Source organism: Neodiprion fabricii, chromosome 4 (genome assembly GCF_021155785.1).
Source record: "Neodiprion fabricii isolate iyNeoFabr1 chromosome 4, iyNeoFabr1.1, whole genome shotgun sequence".
Lineage (NCBI taxonomy): Eukaryota > Metazoa > Arthropoda > Insecta > Hymenoptera > Diprionidae > Neodiprion > Neodiprion fabricii.
Genome location: NC_060242.1, coordinates 560226 through 579403, shown reverse-complemented (window position 1 = coordinate 579403; position 19178 = coordinate 560226). Strand labels below are relative to the sequence as shown.

The 19178-nt window shown below is 42.7% G+C and overlaps 1 protein-coding gene across 5 annotated transcripts in view; it reads left to right on the top strand.

The window, feature by feature from the left end:
• Window positions 1-19178, top strand: part of LOC124180954 — a 176566-nt gene that overhangs the window by 47461 nt on the left and 109927 nt on the right. Inside the window, exon 1 of one of the 5 annotated variants that reach the window (XM_046566949.1) lies at window positions 14607-15237. The exons of the other annotated variants lie outside the window; for them this stretch is intronic. The gene's annotated coding sequence lies outside the window, so the exon portion shown is untranslated. Of the gene's footprint in view, window positions 1-14606; window positions 15238-19178 lie in introns of those variants that run through there. 5 annotated transcript variants of the gene reach the window in all.

Below are 19178 nucleotides of genomic sequence, written 5' to 3'. Positions count from 1 at the left end.
AACGACGATTACAAATTTACGCTATAAAATTTAGTTTGATATTATAGATTGAAAGCAGTTGTTTTTTTATCAACCGTTAAATTATTTACCAGATATAAGTTAGTAACGTTAACGTAACGAAATATTGAAAATAAAATCGTTGTTTTAAAATCTTAGAACGAATTTCAAGGCCCTTAATTTCTAAAATCTGAATATCCTTTTCGCGTTTTAACATATATTGTTCAGGTTGAGACGATCCTACAGTTGCGAACTAATCATTTTTCTTAAAAATGAATCGTCAAATTAACGTTACGAACTTCACTCTCTTTAATTATTTATGGTCTCGGGTCACCTTATATTTTGTACTCTTTCACCGATGTACATGTATTTATATCCTTGATATAATTTCGCGGGGATCTCGACGTACCTGCAGCAGCAACAAGGCTGCATGGACGGGGTATATTATACGGGTTCTAACTTGGTTCGAATTGCACCGGACAATTCGAATTCTAACTAGGAAACTTTGCGTCGTCGAGCGACTGCTGCAAGCTATGCAGTCGGCAACTTTTCCACTTTTTAATCTTCTTCTTCTTCCTTTTAACTTTTCTTTCTACATTTCGCTATTCTCTTTCCCCTCTCTCTCTCTCCTCCTCTCTCCCTCTCATTACTCCATCTCCCTGGATATTCTTTGCAACGACTGGATGACGAGAATCGTTCCTCGCTCGTTCTTCGCAGTCTTCGATCCCTTCTGCATTTGCATGTATACCTTGCCAATTGGAATCTCAACATGTCAAGTTCCTACGACGACCAAATTCAAGTTCCAAGAATCTTGTTTTTCACACTGCATACCAATCGTTCATTGGAGTCTTTCGGTACGACGAATTATAGAATATTTATCTATGTATCAAGCAGAGTTGCGGACGATTGTTTGTGTCCAGCATATTATTATTATTATTATCATGGCTGTCGGTGCTGAACTCGAGTGTTGTTTGGATAGTGTCGAAGTAGGGACGATAGAGTAGAATTTTCTTGTTTTCCAGACGGTACTTTTTATCCCTAAATTCTCTCTCCTTCTCCAACTTCTACTCGCCGCGTTGTAGCAACGTTGTTATTATTATACTAGAAAATTGTAAAATCCAAAGGCTAAAAAGCCGTGGCGAACGCTGCGGGAGGTGAACATCGCCCTGCGACGCTTTCGAAAGTTTCTCCAACAGCTAGCGGTGCTGGATTATACGTATACGTGTAGTTTTTGCCACTTCTCCGGACCGGGGAAGGGCTGAAGAATGTGAAAAAGGAAGAACGAGGAGGGATGGAAACGGGGAAAGTGTTGAAAGAGACGGAAGCTGGCTTTATAAAGGGCGGCAAATGGGGTTGGACGAGGAGAGAGAGGAGGCGGGTAACCATGGCAACTTTTGATTATATCTCCGGATGTATTCGCTCGGCCGATCCGCGCACAGAATTATCCCTTCCTCCCATCCTTCCGCCCACCCACCCCGAAACAAGTTTCAGTTTCTCCGAACGCTAACGCGAACGCGGGGGATTTGCCAACGGATCGACTCGACGACAGGGATCCAAACCGCGACACGAAAACGGAAAGGAAGGAAGAAAGGAAGAAAGGAACGAACTCCTCTCGGGGTCTCCCTCATATTATCCCTTGCAGCTTACACGTCTTCTCTCCTCATCCGCCTCGAAATGTTATTATTTCTCAATTCGCGGATACGAGTTATACGGGGATGAGATATAAATACATTTGTACAATAAAAGAATTACAAGTATTTGAGGGTTATTTTATTTTTTTTTGGTTTTTTTTTTTTTTTTCATCTTAACAAACAATTATTATCGCCGTTTCGCCGTTTCGGGAATGAAGAGGCGAGAAGAAGAGGGTTTGTTGGTTCGTTGGTTGGGTACATAATAAAATATCTAAAATAGCCGGTGCTCGTATAATAAGCAATTTACATAAGCCGTTTCGATTCGAGTTTAATAACGGGCTGTCATAAAATAAACAAACTTTTTAATACTTGGAGCTCCTCCCTTATACCCGCGGCTCGCCGTCCTCTCCGCACCGACACAGCTTCTCCTCGCCCACCCCCGACCCCGACCCCGACACCCCCTCCTCTTCTGTCGCTCCGTCGTCTTCATCCATCCTGCCCATTGTCTGTTTATTAGCAAACTCTGGGTGAAACTTTTACGAGATAGAGGGAAGAGAGAGGAGGGGATGGGAGAAGACAAAATAAATAAAAATAAATAAATAAATAAATAATCAGCAACAACGACGACGACGACGGTGAACCGAGGAGGGAAGAAGAACGGTATGAAAAAAGAAGCAACGAAAGAAAAACAAAGTAAAATTGAAGGTAAAAAAATTTTTAAAAATAAATAAAGTTGAGATAAAAATTAAAATCCTGTTTAAATGGTACTTCGCGCTGTGTTCCTCCTCGTCTTCGTCCTCGTCCCGATAGATTGACTCGGTAAGAAAAGTTCTCGTTCTCGTCGTCGAAACAACACCTTCTTACGCATAGTAGGTACACCTATATGTATAATGTATGTACCTACATATCGTAATACTGCAGCAGAATCTACTTAGCTTGCAGTGTTTCTTCTTCCCGATTTTCGTTTCCTTTACTCGATTTCGATTGTCCCGTTGTCATTCGAAATGTTCCGTAGTTTGCGTCACGCGTATTATTATTATTATTGTTATTGAAAGATCGGGAAAAAAAAGAATGACAGAGAAAAACGAATATTATTCTATCGAGCATCGATTCTTCACACAACCCAGAATAATAACTTACTACGTGTGCAGGGGTAGGTATAACAATAAAAATGGACATCCTCGGAGAAATATTACATGCGATGAAAGTGGGGAGGATAAGTATTGAAAGCATCGTCGAATATATGTGAATATACATATTTTATTCATATATATATATATATATGTACAATGTATACCCTTGACCACATCTATGTAATACATGGGTATAGGTACAACCCAGTAGCTGTACCTACGCCTCTTATCAGAGAACGGAAGAGAAATTTTGTTTTAGATTAGACTGGTCACCGCGCCATTGTCGTTTCTTCGTCGTACAATGGAAACCGGGGACGGATGGAGGGGGGACAATAAAATTGAACGAAAATAATATTGGAGATTCGATTCGACGGCACTGCTGAGGATTTTCAAGTTTTTGTACTTTTCGATAAGATAAAAGGAATTCTTTCGTGCCAACAGGTATAGATGATGATGTAAAAGGATTAGGTACCTTTGTGTCGAAGTATAAGGTATGGAAAAGCAGACGTCTACTTTGGGGTAGTAGCAATTATTTCCCCGCTCGCTGACCATACGCGCTCAAAGGATTTCCCATCCATTCGGGGAAAATACCGACTCTCTTAGGCATTAGTCGAAATTGCTAGCATTCGCTACTTTTATCCTTATGGGTATGCTTTTCTTCTTTCCTATTGAGCACCGTATAAGTCTTCTTTTTTTATCGCTAGTTTGTCGCATGGTCTACGCTTACAACGATAAACGACGGAATTCCGTCGATAGCTGCAATTTGAAACTGCGGTACGCTATGGTTGATCGACGGTCGAATGTGACGGTATAATAAACATAACGCGGGGGCTAAATTTTCGATAAAACGTTCGTGGGAGAATCAGTTTTTTTTAAGTCCCGATCGCGCGTTTTTTTTTTTTTTTTTTTTTTTATCCCCAAGGATCCTCTCGTCCTGGGATATTGTACCAATTTCAAATTTCTCTCAGTATCTGTATAATAAGTTGAGTTTGAAAGGGATGTAAAAAAGGAATTGGCGGTGATAAAAAATTCAGAGGTATATCGAGAGTTGTTACCCTCGACTTGTCTCTTTCTCGTTGTCTCGCTCTCTCTTTCTCTCGATTCTCGATACTGCAAAGACTGGAAGAAACTCTGGAGGAAGTGAAATAAAGACCGTAAATTCGAGTTTCGAAAGTCCGAATTAATTCGAAACAAAGTCCAATAGCGGCTCGTGCTTGAAAGCTCGGTAAATTCTGCGGACTTTATACAGTCGTTCGTTGCAACGGAGTCGATTTCTCCGACACAGAAGAAAAAGCAGATTAAAAAAAGATAAAGAGAGAGAGAGGCGGGGGGGGGGGGTAAAATGTTTCTTGTTGCGAATTAAGCTGCGTGCCGCAGGGGCTAGACAATAAAATGATGCAATTAAACTCGGGGTAGGAAATATGTAGACACAACGGGTAGGTAGGTACCGAGCGAGCTTTCGCAAGAGCTTCTGCTGCCGGGGGTGAAAGAGAGGCGAAATGATGGAGCAATATAGAATCCTGAGCAGCGCGTTCTCATCGCCTTTCACTTTACTTCACTTTATTCTTCCGTCATTCCCTTTCATTCTCTCGACGAAAAGCTCGATTTTCCCTCATACATGCATACCTTACGTAAGTAACGCGTCTTACATGTCTATACATAATACATATACATATCTACGAACGAACGAATCACCGACGCGTATACAGATCCGTAAAATAAGGTAGGGTAGGTGATACGGTGTGTATGCACAAAAGGCCAGCCTGCACTTGTACCCTCCCTGACTTCGCTGCGGAGGCATCGGCGTCGCGGCCGGCGGTGAGGGGGTGATAACAATAACAATAACGATAACAATAGGAACGATAATGGCGCAAGGTTCCTTCGTTCGTCGTGCGGGACCTCGGCGAGTAGTCGCCTATTACCACTACGAAAGAAACGAACGCGAACGGGTCATCGATCTTTTTCTGGGACATTTTTATCGCGGAACCCCGTAAGTTTATCGCCGTGAGATGGGGGAGGGGGGGGGGGGGGGGGGGGATTCTCGGCGTCGAGAGGAAGGGTGAAGAGCCCCAATCCTGGGGAACTTATTGCGTTATCTATAACACTGTTTGTCGTTGAAATAGGAAAAAAAAAAAGAAAAAATAAACCAACGACCAAGTAAATTTACAAAAATAACACGTGACGTCGAATAATTCGTGTCGGGTGATTCGCTTGAAAATTATTAACGAAACAATATGATCTATTGTTCGTTGAAATTGGACGAGCTATACGAGCTTGGTATTAACAAAAGGTCACTCTGTTTTTTTTTTGTTACTTAAACTGGAATTGAAAGTCTTTTAAGCTCAATTTTTGCTTCGAATATTTTTTAAGCAATAATTTATAACTTTTTTTAAATATATTTTTTATGATTTTTCTGTCGGATGCATCAAAGAACAAGAACAGTAGCAATAACGATAATAATAATAATAATACTTTACAAGATTTCGTCCCTCTCTACGCACCCAGGTGGCAGTATTCTGATCAAAGTTGAATCAACTCGATTCGGTTATTGATTCTTGATTTCGTACGTTTCGTCACTTTGTATACCGGGACTGTATAAAATCCGAGAGATCTTTAATTATTATCAGTGTTGGCCAGAGAAGTTGATGAAGAATTTTTTGCGAGTATACCTAGGCTTGTTGCAAAAATTTCAAGTATTACCTGACAGGTGTAGAGATTTGCAAAATTGCGAAGGCGCCCCATAATTAATCGACGAAACGGTGATACCGAATTCCGGGACCGTGGGGTGGTGGGAAACGTTCCCATTCCGCAAATTATGGATTCCACGACCGTAGCGCGTTGTGTGAGCCTCGAGCATCGGGGCGCGGCGCTCTAAAGCCTCGAGTCTTTGCAGCCTCACGCCCTCCCTCTACGTCGAGGGAAAGTTTCGGAGGGGAGGAAATCGGGCGGCCTCAAGTTATTGTGTGATTTTGCTTTTTCGAAACTTACTCGGCGTCCTCGCCGTTCGCATTGAATTTTTTCGCCGGAAGAGAAAGTACGTTTCAATGAAAATTAAACAGCGATGAAGAGGGAAAATTCACTTCGACAATGACGGCGACAGGCTGTGATTTTTCAGGGAAATTCTATTCTTTCGCGTCGTGTTATGTCGGCCATGGCGTATACTTTTGTCACATAAATACGTTACTTATGGAATATCAGATAACGAGGAACGAGGGAAGTGGACTTGAGTTGAATTGCGACAGGATGGAAGGGTCGCGATATCGAATTTTTAGAAAACGCGGATATTTAATTCGCAGAATAGTTTCAATTTCAGGTGAAACTATTCGTTCATCTTTCACTTATCAAATCAAATAGGTAATTAGTAATTAATACAACGATGATAATTGATACCTTAATCGCGTAAATTGATATTTTAATGCGCCTTTCGTGAAACTAAAAAGCAAAAACAAATTGTGAGGAAAAATAATCGATTCAACGTAGGATTCTGACGATTCTATACTTCGACTTCAAACATTTTGAAATTCCCCAAATCGGATCTTCGCATCCTACAAAATTCGATACCGCGAACCATTCTATCGTACATCACGATTCTGCTTTTTCGCCACCTACGACCGAGAAATGATATCTCAAACTCATCGTGGCAAAAGTTTTAAAAGGAGAAATTATGCAAAACGTATGAGGGGGAGAAAAAGAAGTCGAGTTGAATTTCAGTCGCACGTAATCGTCGTCCTCGTGTATACGTGCAAATGTTTTCTAGGCATCCATGGTACACCTGCAAACCCGTCGCGCTGTTTTATCAGTGATAGTATTTTCGTTATGTCGGGGTTCATTTGCGCGGCGGTCTTTCCTCCGCGCGTCACTCCGCTGGATGGTTTTAGCCGGTAGATCGAGCTTTCGCGAGCGGACTTGAGTTGTTTGTATTGTGCGGGGTTATCGACGGGGTTATTATTGCCTATTATATGAAATTCCAAAGCACAACGGCGCGAACCGCCGGCCGAAGGGTCGGAGGGTCGAAGGGTGGAGATAGATACCCCCCCAGGTTTGCCGGGGCGACGCCGCCCTTCGCCTTTGGTGGCGGACTCTAATGTAACATCAATAATTTCGCCCTGCTGATGGATACCCTCGGCGCGTGCCGATTTTTCCCCTTATTCTTCCACCCACCCCCCCCCCCCCCCAACCTCCCCCCCTTTTTCATACTAATTGTAAGACAGGCTGGTTTGCATTTCCTTCAAACTGCCCTTCGTCCTGCTCCCTTTTGAATCCTGCCCTTGGGTTGGAATTAAGGGTGAAAATCCGCGTTCATTTATTGATTCCTCGATTTATCAACGCTCGTTAAGCTAACCTCGTTGTCGTGAATCAGCCAATGCAAAAATTTGCCAAAGGAAAAGAGACGCAGAAATCGGGGTTGATAAAAACGTGACGGAAAGACGTTGAGAAAGAAGAAAAAAAAAAATGACAAATAGTAGGAAACGCTGGTAAAAAGCTTCGACGACGAGGAGGAGTATTAGCAAACCGAGAAAATCTGTCTCTCTATTGTTTTTATATTTTTCTTTTTACATCATAGCGCGACAACTCGAACAGAGATAGGCAGATATTACTAAACATTTTACATCATTTTTTTTCCACCGAAAAACTAAATATTTACTCTCCGGATATTATACATGTATACCTATAGTACTACGCGGAGCTGAAGAAGTGTTTCCTATTTCGAGCGATAATAAAAAAAAAAAAAAGGAGTATATAAAAAAAAAAAAAAGCCTGAAATAAAGTCCAGTATAAAATATACGGGGGTTGTTTGCAGATCGCAAATAGGGCGGGGGTAACATGGAAACCTTGTACACACCCTGCCCGTGTAACTACTTCATCCTGACTGCAGTGAAGTTTTGCGCGGCGAAAGCTGCCGTCGCTGTTTGCTAGTGCATGTACATATATGCATGTATATTTGTATGTTGCACACGTATGCAGTATAACACGTGTACCTGATACATACTGATACACACACGCAGAAATAGATATTTATGTACGAGTATTGGTAAAACTGAGTGCAAGTTACGTCGCTTATACGAATCAGCCCGTCGTTGCTCTGACCTTTTTGCTAATCAAAGGACGCATTTCGCTGATTAGAACGGCAGTCGGAGTCGTCGTTTTCGTTCTTTCGCGACACCCGAATTTTTGCCGTCTTATGCGAGATGTACGAGGTGTAGTATAGAACTTGGCGCAAGTACTAGCTGCACCCTTGTTATGTACGGGGCATTCCATGCCAACGCAACCAACGTCGGACCCTCACCGTTTGTGATGTTGTTATATTGTTCCAATTTTTAACCTGCCGTCCCATGTTACGTATGAAAATTTTTAACCAACCGGTCATAGTAAGATGACCATTACTTATATTATTTTTTTTTGAATCCTTCTCTGGAAAAAAAAACTTGAAACGAATAAGAAGGGAAAAAATTTTGACATCTTACTCAAGAATTTTTAGATTTTTTTTTGCAAACTTTTAAATTTTGGGAAAACTCTAAATAAAAGTCGGGACACTATTTTGAAATTCGGACGAATGCATAAAATTTTTTGAACAAAATCAAAAATTGTGACGGTCGGCCGTTGGTTGAGTTAGCGTGGAATGGCCCCTATATATAAATATATATCATTGAATATATAATTCGCAGAAGGTATAATATATGCGGATCGGCCGGGGGGTTGGTTATAAACGACGGGACGAGTGGATGTGCCGCTCCTCCTGCCGAAATAAAATCGCTTTTTCATATCCGCGTGCAGTCGTAGTAATACGTTTTTAAGGGAATCAGTCCGCGGAACAACCGCGACGCGGTGCCACTTCTTACAACTGCCTTTCTCTCTCCCTTTGTTCGCGATTTTCTCTCCTTCTACACCGCATATATACATATAATATGTATATATATATATATATTTATACATATATATAATACCCAAGTCTTCTCTCTGGGAAAAATACTGACTTTGCAAGGCGCCAAAGTTTTTCCACTTTAATTTTTTTCTCTCTTTCAAACTTGGTCCCTTTTCCGCTCACCTTATTAGCTTCTTCTCCCGACGGATGCAAGTAAAGTAATTATTATACACGTTGGACGAACGACCTCGACGAAACGGTAAGGATGCAAGGTTCAACTTAGCTATCTCGAAAGGTTTGAAAATCATCATCCAACCAAATATAAGTTAATGTTTCAAGAGAGTTTACAAATCACGTTTCCTACAGATTTCGGGTTCATTTGATATAGGATACGTATGTAAACCGTGTAGAACTTTTGTTTGTGAAATAAACTTTACGGCTGCATATATATCATCAGAATTTTTGCCGCGTAGGTACCTATGGTGTAATAAAGTTGGGCGGTATACACACGCGCATATATTATATATACATGTGTACGTATGTATATATATACAAGGGTACGGAAAACGCACAGTCGAGGATCTATAGACGCAGGGAAATTGAATGTTTGCCTGCGGAGAAATTAAATCGTAGCTTGTGTCAACATACCGAACCTACGTAACGCCAGGCTCGACTCTCTCTCTCTCTCTCTCTCTCTCTCTCTCTCTCTCTCTCTCTCTCTCTCCCTCTCCATCGCTGCTGCAGGCATGAAAAGCAACAGCGAGCTTTAGTTTGCACTTTCTTTTTTTTTTTTTTTTGTACTCTTAATACTCATTTCTCATCCCCCTTTGCCCTGACTTTCGTTCGTTTGTATATACCTGTACGGCGCATGGTTATGTACGCAGCCATGTACATTCGTCTGCGCATAACGGCTATATACTTTCGTTTAATACGGGTGTGTAGGTATTGTATAAATAGAGAAGTCAGGATTACGTAAAAAACGAGGTAGGGAAAAACTTGAAGTTCTCGTTTTCCCTCGATTAATCATGATCAATTCATTTTTACCCGTGGCCTGTTGTACTTTCTGCATTTTTCGTCCCTTCGCATTATTTAAAAAAAATTTTTTCCTTTCTTTTGCGTCCTTTTTCAATCATTGTTCAATAATAAACGCCGTATTAAATCCATGCACGCACGCACACAGTGAGGATGAAAAAAACGGAGTTTGATCGTTAATCAATTAATGAAATCCGCTGCGGTACTATACCTATAGGCGGGTATAAATGTAAAAATGATTTTTTCACCCCGCCGTTTTTCACTTTCAATATAAAAGTCTCTCCTTTGTATTTTTTTAACTTTTCGTTTCGTTTCTTTCTCACGTGGATTATTCCACACCTTTCTCTACACCCTACAAATTACACACGCATACCAGCTCGTTCAACCATTTCACGTCCCTCCCCATCCTATATAATAATTCGACTCGTCTTTTCCATTTTGTTAGCAAAATCCGCGATCCAAAATCGCAGTATACCTGCGATACCGCACCGACAGGGATGGGGAACGGCAAAATTTTTTACGGGGTGCGTGGCCGAAGAGTGTAAAGTTTTGTAATATACCTACGTATGTTTTACGTCATTGTAGAGATTAGCGTGTTCCTTAAAAAGGTAATTTTTGAATTTTTACCGGGTCACCCCCGAAATGGGTTCCAAACAATTCAAAAATAATTCCATCGTTTTATCACTTGTTTTATCCCAACTCTAACCCGTGCCCGCAAGAGGGTAGATTTCTCCATTTCACCCTTTCAGGCGCACATTGAATGTGCCAAATGGAATTCGGGAAAATTTTGTACAGAGTGGTTTCTTGGGTTACTGATTACAAATCTGGACTCGAAATTTGAAAATTGAAAATGGCGTATCCGACATGGCGAACCAAAACCGAAAAAATAATTCGCTTTCGATAAACTTTGGCATTCGGGGGCTCGGGGGCAGCATCCAGTGATTTTTGGGACTTTCGTCCGCCATGCTGGATCCGCCATTTTGAATTTTGAAATCTCGAGTTCAGATTCGTAATCAGCGACCCAAGAAACCTCCCTACACTAAATTCTATCGACATGTGTTACGTATAAGATTCAACGTGCCCCTGATTGTGAAAAGGTTAAATGAGGACTTCCACTCTCCTAAGGGCAGGGGTTAGAGTTGAGATAAAAATCTGGAATAACAAGGGAATTTTTATTTAATTATCCACACCGTAATTTGGGGGTCGAACCGGTTAAAATTAAAAAACAACCTTTTTTTTAAGAATCACCCCGGCATACACGCATGCATTTGTACATACGTATGGAAATAATTGAATATCGAAAATATTTGAAAACCGCAGCAGCACCACCAGCGGCAACAACGCGCCTCCCAATTCCTCCCGGTAATCCGCTTGACCAATTTTAATTTCGTTCCTACCCCAGTACCTACGGTGTGTGTCGTATTATAGGCACACAGGCGTTATATTCTCCACGTACGCGTCGCACCCCCTCGCCTCGCCTCTCCTATCGCAACGCCCAGCCCTGCGGTTGTTGGAAACTGGTAGCAATTTGTCGCGTTTTACTCGCACTTCCCGCCCTCCGACCGCCGCGCGTTGGAGAAAACCCGCCGAGGGATGAGAGGGCGCGACGGGTTCTATAACGAGGGAGGGACTCCGCGTCTCGCATAAGGTGGCACGCATCTCTAATTTTCCAGGTTAGAACTACAACGAGACGACGAGGCTCGTCTTTGCCTCCGGTATTTGTTAGTTACCCTCTCTGCGCGTGTGTGTATGTGTACCCACGTATGTACATTCAAGGCGCAATACAATCACGCGCGATGCACGACCTCCTGCGCGTATTACTATCCTACAGCCTCGTAATATCCGTTTCCGTTTCCCACTCGCCCACCTCGCCGTGCAACCAGACCGCCGTTGAAAGCGACACGCGTATACGTGTATACACGATGCACGGGTTCGTGACATCAAACCGTGCGACAAGCGGCCGTATCTACCAACTTGCAAAGAATAAAGAGAGACTTCGTAAACCCGACTCTGTGCGCGCTCAAACAGTGCAGTTTGACGTAATTTTGCACTGTGCAGTCTCGGTTTCTTGACTTTTATATACATACATATATATACAATATCTGTTATATTGAAATGATACAGAAGCGAGTAGGAAACTGAAGTTCGAGTATATTGTAATGGAAACGAATTATAGGATATGAGAAAAAGTTTATTCACTTTGCACAGGTCTGTTAATATTAATGAATAACGACATGATATTGAAAGAGAGCCGGTACAAAAAAAGAAAAAGAAAAAAAGGAACAGTTTATACAGAGTTACTGATCTTAGCTTCTCTTCTCTTCTCTTCTCTTCTCTTCTCATCCCGTCAATTTCTCTCTTTCCGTACCAGCATTGGCGTACCAGCTAACGGTGTGCTATTTCTCACGACAGTCGCCCACGCTTCTCCATTTTTCGCGTAGCTCCGAGCTCTGCAATTAAAGCTGTAGGCGGGAAGGGCAGGGAGGTAAAGGAAGGTTAGGTTAAAAGGCTTCGACGTTAAATACATACGGTACGTAACCTGTAATCGAAATTAGGGGGGAAAAAAAATAAATACTCTGCTAAGCAAACGCTTTTTGCGCGCTACTTTTTACGTGTTACGTTTTTTTCCTTCATCGTTCAAATCTTCAACAAGTCGATGAAGCTAACTAATTTTTTCGTGCTACGCATTGCACAAGGACGAGTAAATCAAATCGATCGTGCACTCTTTCTCTGTTTGCTAAAATTCAACAAAGTAGGTCATACATACTATACGCGTGTGGTACGCTAGAATGAATGGACGTCGATCGACAGAATAATTAGTAACCATTGTCCTTCTTCTTCTTCTTCTTCTTCGTCGCCTTCTTCTCACCCCTCTCGCGAAACTCACGAAACTCACGAAACTCGTGAAAGGGAGGTGAATTAAGCCGCACCTGACGTTTTCGACCGCGCATCGCACGTGCTCTACCCTTGACGGTTCTCCACTTGCGATTGGTGACCCTCTGCATCCCGCACAGGTTGGGGATGAGTATAAAGAGGAGAAGAAGAAGAAGAAGAGGAGGAGGAGGATGAGGATGAGGTACGTAGGCGGTGCCGCGTGGACGCGCACGCACGCACGCAGGGTGAAGGGTGAGGGGTGGAGGGCGGTTAAGCGAGTGAGGGTAGCGTGCGAGGTGGTAGCGGCAGTACGGCGGGGGTGCGGGTCGATACGCGCAGCTCTCGCACGTCGGAGGCAGGCAGGCAGGCAGGCAGGCAGGCAGGCAGGCAGGCAGGAAGGAAGGAAGGAAGGAAGGAAGGAAGGAAGGAAGGAAGGAGAGTCGGGCCGTGGGCACGCCGCGGCCTCCCCGAGCTAAGCTCTCCTCTCATTCCGCCGTAAGCCCGCACTTCTGGCACATCCACCAGCCACCTGCACCAACCACCACGAACCGCAACCGCCCCCCCCCCCCCTCCCAGCCCCCCAGACATCCAAACACCCCGCATCGCATCCACCGCATCGAACTAAAACACCATCGCCGCCACCATAACCATCGCCATCGCCATCGCACCATTGTCGTCGTCGTCATCGAGTGTGCCGTCTCACCCGATATCCACCACAGACAACAACAACAAACCCCGTCTCTATCTGGCGCTGCAACGAAAGGCCCAAGTCCCTCCCTCCCTCTCTCCCTCCCTCCCTCCCTCCCTCCCTTTTCATCCCCCACCCCAACCCCCCAACCCCGAAACCCCAACCATCCTCGCGGAGGAGAGGAACCAACGGGTGTCATTCGCAAAAGGCGCTTATTCATACGTAACTCATTCTTCGAGTCGAGTGTATAACGAACGGCACGAGCCACGACTACGAGATGTAGTACTGCCATGATTTCGTAGTAGGCGGAGGGTGGCGTAGGCGCGAGATGCGCAGGCGGCAACACCGGCGGTCATCAGTGTCAATTCAAACATCGAGGATAGCCCCCGGCTGGATGTACCAGTAGTTGTGAGCTTTCCGATAAGTACGTAGCTGCTTCGCGGAGGTTTGTGATTGTTGTGACGGGGTTGTTGTTTGTTGTGCCGTCGTTCGGGAGGTCTGTGCGCGACGATATTACTTGGTTCGTCGGCCGTTTCGTCATTTATCAAACATTCCCTTTGTTGTTCTCTGTTCGTTTCATGTGTCTTTCTCTCTATCTCTCTCTCTCTCCATCTCTCTCTCTCTCGCGCGCGCGATATTCACAACGTTACCTTTATCGCACACGTCACAATCCCAAGGGGATGAGAAGGGAATATCAAAAGGTGTGTTCCGTATGAAATTGTCGTTACTACCGATCTCTATACTGGATAATATACTCGTAAATTTGCGTGTGTGTCTGTACGTACCTACCTGTTATCTGGAGAAACAGGATTATAAATCGTGATACGTGTGCGTAGCTTTTGCAACAGTGTGGTGTCGTTTCAAAGTTTTTGTTCTCTCCTTGTATTGAATACCTGTGGCCTGCGTGTATAATTTCGTCGTTTGGTTTCCATCGTTGAAATATATAATTATACAGTGATGGTTGGAATGTGTGAAAAAAGGAATGAAAATAAAAATAAAGAAAAGTAAAAACAACAACGAATGAAATCCGAAAGATATATATCTCTTGAATATAATGATTTGGTGGATGAAAAAATTATGGTTGACATCGACGGCGAAGAAAAGTGCGGGTCATAGGTGAAGTTCGTGACATGTACGATGTTTTTCATTCTCGGTACAGTTTCTGTCATTTCGTGCCTATAAATGACGACGTCGTGCTAGTTTTGCCCTTAGCGAGTCGAACTGCAAGGATTTTGCAATTCCTGTTCGCAGCGTCGTCCTTTGGTCAATGAATTAGCGATCGGTGTGTGTTGTTATTGTCGTTGTTGTTGGTGTTGTTATTGTTATTGTTGTTATTATTATTATTATTGTTGTTATTTCAGCTTTTGCGGTTGCGGGGGTAAAAACTGTGCAAATCATTCGATTGCCGTCGTCGTCATCGGTCGCGACGATAAAGTGGCACGTAAACTGTGGCGTCTTCGTTAACGCGGATTTAATGAAAATGTCAGGAGCAGTGAATGATAACAAGATAATAATTATCAATACCGACGACTAAACAAAGAATAAGAACGACTTTTATCCGCACGGTGAAATAAAACTGCACGTATCTACCGCGAAACGTAGTTAACCGATGCTTGCGGATATCTTCGACGACGATGTCCGTCACCGTCTGACGTACCAGTCCAACGTCGACTTTCCGACGCCCCGGTCATGCGGATCTTTACTTCCGTTTTATCTCTACCCAGTGGACGGTGAAAGACGGTATAATTGATCGGGGGACAGGAATCGTTTCACGAATACGACATATCACTGTTCGACGGACAATTAATTACTCTGTGTTGCGTGTTTTTAAAGTCTTCTTCCGAGAGTCAACTGTCTGCCATTTATGGCATTTACGATAAAGAAGATAAATTACAGATCAAAAAAAGAATCGTGTCGCAGTGTTGTTTTGTCGTCGCTGTGCGCCGTGTTATTCGACGAACTTGAATCATTAGTGAGTTACGGGAAGATGAGGAAGTCACATACGTTCTTCGCATCAAGGTATTTACATGCATCATTAGAGAGATTAATCTTTACACCCTGATATAAGAAAGATATTTAACAAAAATGATTTTGAGGCCATGGTTTTTAAAATTGGCTGGATTTTCAGTTGTAGTGTTATAGTACATGTCTTCCCGATCAAAAGTTCTCAACGACACACGTCTCAAAAATCACTAGCTTCCGAGACGCAGGCTTCGGAAAGAGGTGTGTGGATTTTTTAAAACCTGTGGATTACGAGATTTTTACGGATTACAAAGCTTCAAGGGAGACTTGAAATCAAATATATCACTCAAAAACCGTACAACCGATTCGCAGAGACTCGGTAAACCGGCGAGTTGACGGATAGAATCGATGCATCGATGGAATAAATCGCAGCTTCCTGCCTATCTTTGATAATCAGCCGTGCAGTCTTTTCGGTGATTGGGTTTGATTTCAACCCCCTTGAAGCTTTATAATTCATAAAAATCACCAAATCGATAGACATCAAAAAAACTGGACACCCTTCTTCCGAAGCCTTCGTCTCGGAAACTAGTGATTTTTGGGATTTGTGTCGATGAGAAATTTTGATCGGGAGGATATGTACCATAGTGTAACAAAAATCCAGGCAATTTCCATAAGGGTTCTGCCGCGGGCTCCTTTACTATGTATTCACGTGTAACGTATCGCGTATAATGTAAGGAAGAATTGCGTCTCGGTTCCACCGTCGCGTGACGACGACGCGTTGCGTTCTTACAAGCTATCGCCTCCGCGGGTTTATTAAAATTTCTATCCCACGTTATTTCATTCTCTTCCTGCTTCCCGCCACGCTTACGTTAGTCGCATGTAGGTACAACACATACCTGTACGATATTAAACGAGTAATAAAAACTGTATCAAGATATGAATCAAGTTCTGTGTACGCGCGGAGGTCTTTTTTCCTCTCCTTCTTAAACCCCGTACTTTATTCGCTTTTCTCATTCTTTATTATCTCCCGTTCGTGAGAGAGATAAATTGACGGTGCTGCTACGAGAAAAAGAAAAAAAAATGAGCGAAACTACAAACCTCGTTAGAAAATCGCACAACGCGAGAAAGAAATTACTGTTATTATTGTCCATTTTTCGCCGGGAGTATATATGTATATAATATGCATATAATGTATATAACCTAAGCCAGCGTGTATATATATATATATACATGTAATACAAAATCAGTCTGCACGTATGTCTGTATTACTTACGTACACATACCTACACTTTAAATACAAGGCTCTTCGTTTTTCTTTCTCCCTTTTTTTTCAGTCAGGCATACGTAAGTAAGTTATTACTCAAACGTCCTGTAGCGCAGCTTCTTATCTCCGTTCGTTAATTTTTCTCTTAGTCCTGTTACGCGCAACTTTGTAGGTGTAGTTATACCTTGGCAGGCTATGTGCATGTACATATTACGTATCAGCACTCTGGAAAGAATATCACTCAGCTCCGCGAGAATTTTTATTTTTTTTATAAACGAGAGGGGAGCGCAGCCGCCGATTATTCTCTTTGGAAGTCAAATTACTTCTCGAAAACAACTTTTTCTTCGTCCGTCGTGCCAACGTTAATACACATAAGTGTGCGTTGTGAGGGTGTTGTATCATACTGAAGCAAATTCGATGACAAGGTATCATTTGCAGCCAGCGAAAAATACCCGACAAGTAGGTAACTGTGAAACTAGAGTTTTAGTAGCTAAGTAGAAATGGGAAGGGGAAAATTTGAAGGGAAAGAAGGAGAGGTAGAAAAAGTTGAAATTGAGGAATGAGGGAGGTTAAAAAACGTAGAACAGAGAGCGAGCCTGCGGGTTAACCAGCAATGCGTAAAATTGCAGACCGCGTTATATAATGTATGAGGGTTATAGAGTCCCGCGTTTCGTTGATTCAAATTCCACGCCGTTTCTCGTGCTTGTGGTTCCGCCCCTCGAGAAACGTCAAATTCAGACGAGATAAAACCTCGAAGGTACCTGGTACGTGGTCCGCGTACGAAGCTAATCGGTTGCCAGGGATGAGGAAGCAAACGTCGGGTAATTTACGTGCACGAGCGGCAGCGGCGGCGGCAGATCTGCAGATTTATTATCTACGTTATACGTATATATTATACATTCACTTTGGGGAATTTTTAGCTCCTCGATGAGCTGGTTTTAATGCCTGCAGTGCAGCGTGTCGGTTACACGGGTCTGCTACCAAAAAATTGCACTGGTTGTTTTTTTTTTTTTTTTTAATACCGTTTCTTATAGATTTTCACTCAGTTGAACCGAGAAAAATACTCAAAAAATTCCATTGCGTCAGATTTTTTTCTTGAACGCGTGCTTGTAGTTTTATTTAGAGCGAAGCTCCCCGTTTAACTCGAAATCTCATATCCTATTCTTGATTATAAAAATCCAGTGCAAAAGTGATTTCTTACTTTTATTTAATACGTACCAGAGTGAGACTCGAGAATAAATACATTCGGGAAAACGGAAAATGGAAACCGGAAGTGTGTCCGGAGACGTATCAAAGAGAAGATGAATGGGTTTCGTAGGGAAAAAGAATGAACGCGGAATGTTAAGAACATTTCATGAAAAAATTGATCGTTTAATTTTATAAGAAATATTGTTTAGTTCATCGTAATGAAATGGTGATTTTTTCATTACCGTTATGCTTTTTTTCAATGCAAACACCTTGTATTCTGCAAAAATACCGTACGCGACGGAGGGATATAGAAGTCACTTTTGGATTCAGCAGACTCGAAAATATAACTTTTACCGAAAACATCCCATGCGACTAAAATAAAATATGTTCGTGCAGACCTGTGTTATTATCAGAGAGAAAGAAGACGAGTAGAAACTCGACGGCGACAATTTTCGTTTTCGTCGAAGAGATTTCCTTTCCTCTCTTTTTTTTTTCCTTCAATGAAACTTTGGAAAACGCGTCGAGTGTGCAGCAATGCTGGCCGGAAGTGCCTGTAAAAAAAAAAAACGGCGCCGAATTACTAGTGCCGTTTTAATCAATAATACTTTACGAGATGTCGTTAAAATCCTGCAGAGTCTGTACGCTCCCCTCGATTCTCTCCAACCCATAATTCACTTTACGGATTTTACGACCTTCGACGAAAAAACTAACGATTCGTAATATCGATCTTGGACCTTAACCTCGCGTCCGCCCCTCCCTCTATTCGGTTTTTAGAAAAATCTCGTTTCAAAAAATGTCGCGTCGAGAGGATCTTGACGAGTTTACCGTGTTCGATGTCGTAAACTCCGACGACGTTTGGTTCCTTCGATATAATCAGCCTGTAGCTCGTGGCGGCGGCGGCCCGTACCAAACTGAATTTACGACTAATTGCTCGTTATTTCAATAAAATAGCTAATTCATGGGTACTCAACGAGGCGTTTATTACAGCATCAAGGTGACGCAATGATTCTATTAACGTCCTTCTAACGAACAACACAAAATTACTTCCCTTTGGATCGTTTATCGCGATAGAAGGAGGAGGAGAAAAAAGGCGCGGAACGCACGCCTAGGACGAAACTACTGATCCACGCATGCTTCGTCCTCGATCATTGATAAATTTCGACAAACTTCATTCGATTGCGGTTCAAACAAGAAAAAAAAAAGGAAATTCGATTTTTCTCGATTATCATTTTATTACTATTACTGCAAAGAACTGTATTAATAGGTATCGTATACAGGAAAAATTCAAAATCTATTCCACTCGATACTTTACTCGATTCGTCGCACGTCCTGCGGGATCCTCCCCCGTCTCGAGAGCGAACGCCGATCTTGATCCTTCGTCGGAGATCGACGGCGGCTGCAAATAAGAGACATCGTCTCGAGTCTTCGTCTTAGGGACCGCCTTTCCGTCGTTGCAGCAGTTATTCTCTTTCGCGTGTTCGAGTCTGCAAGAGGGTTCGAAGAATCGTACAGAAAATATTCACTCATCGACTGCACAATATATAAT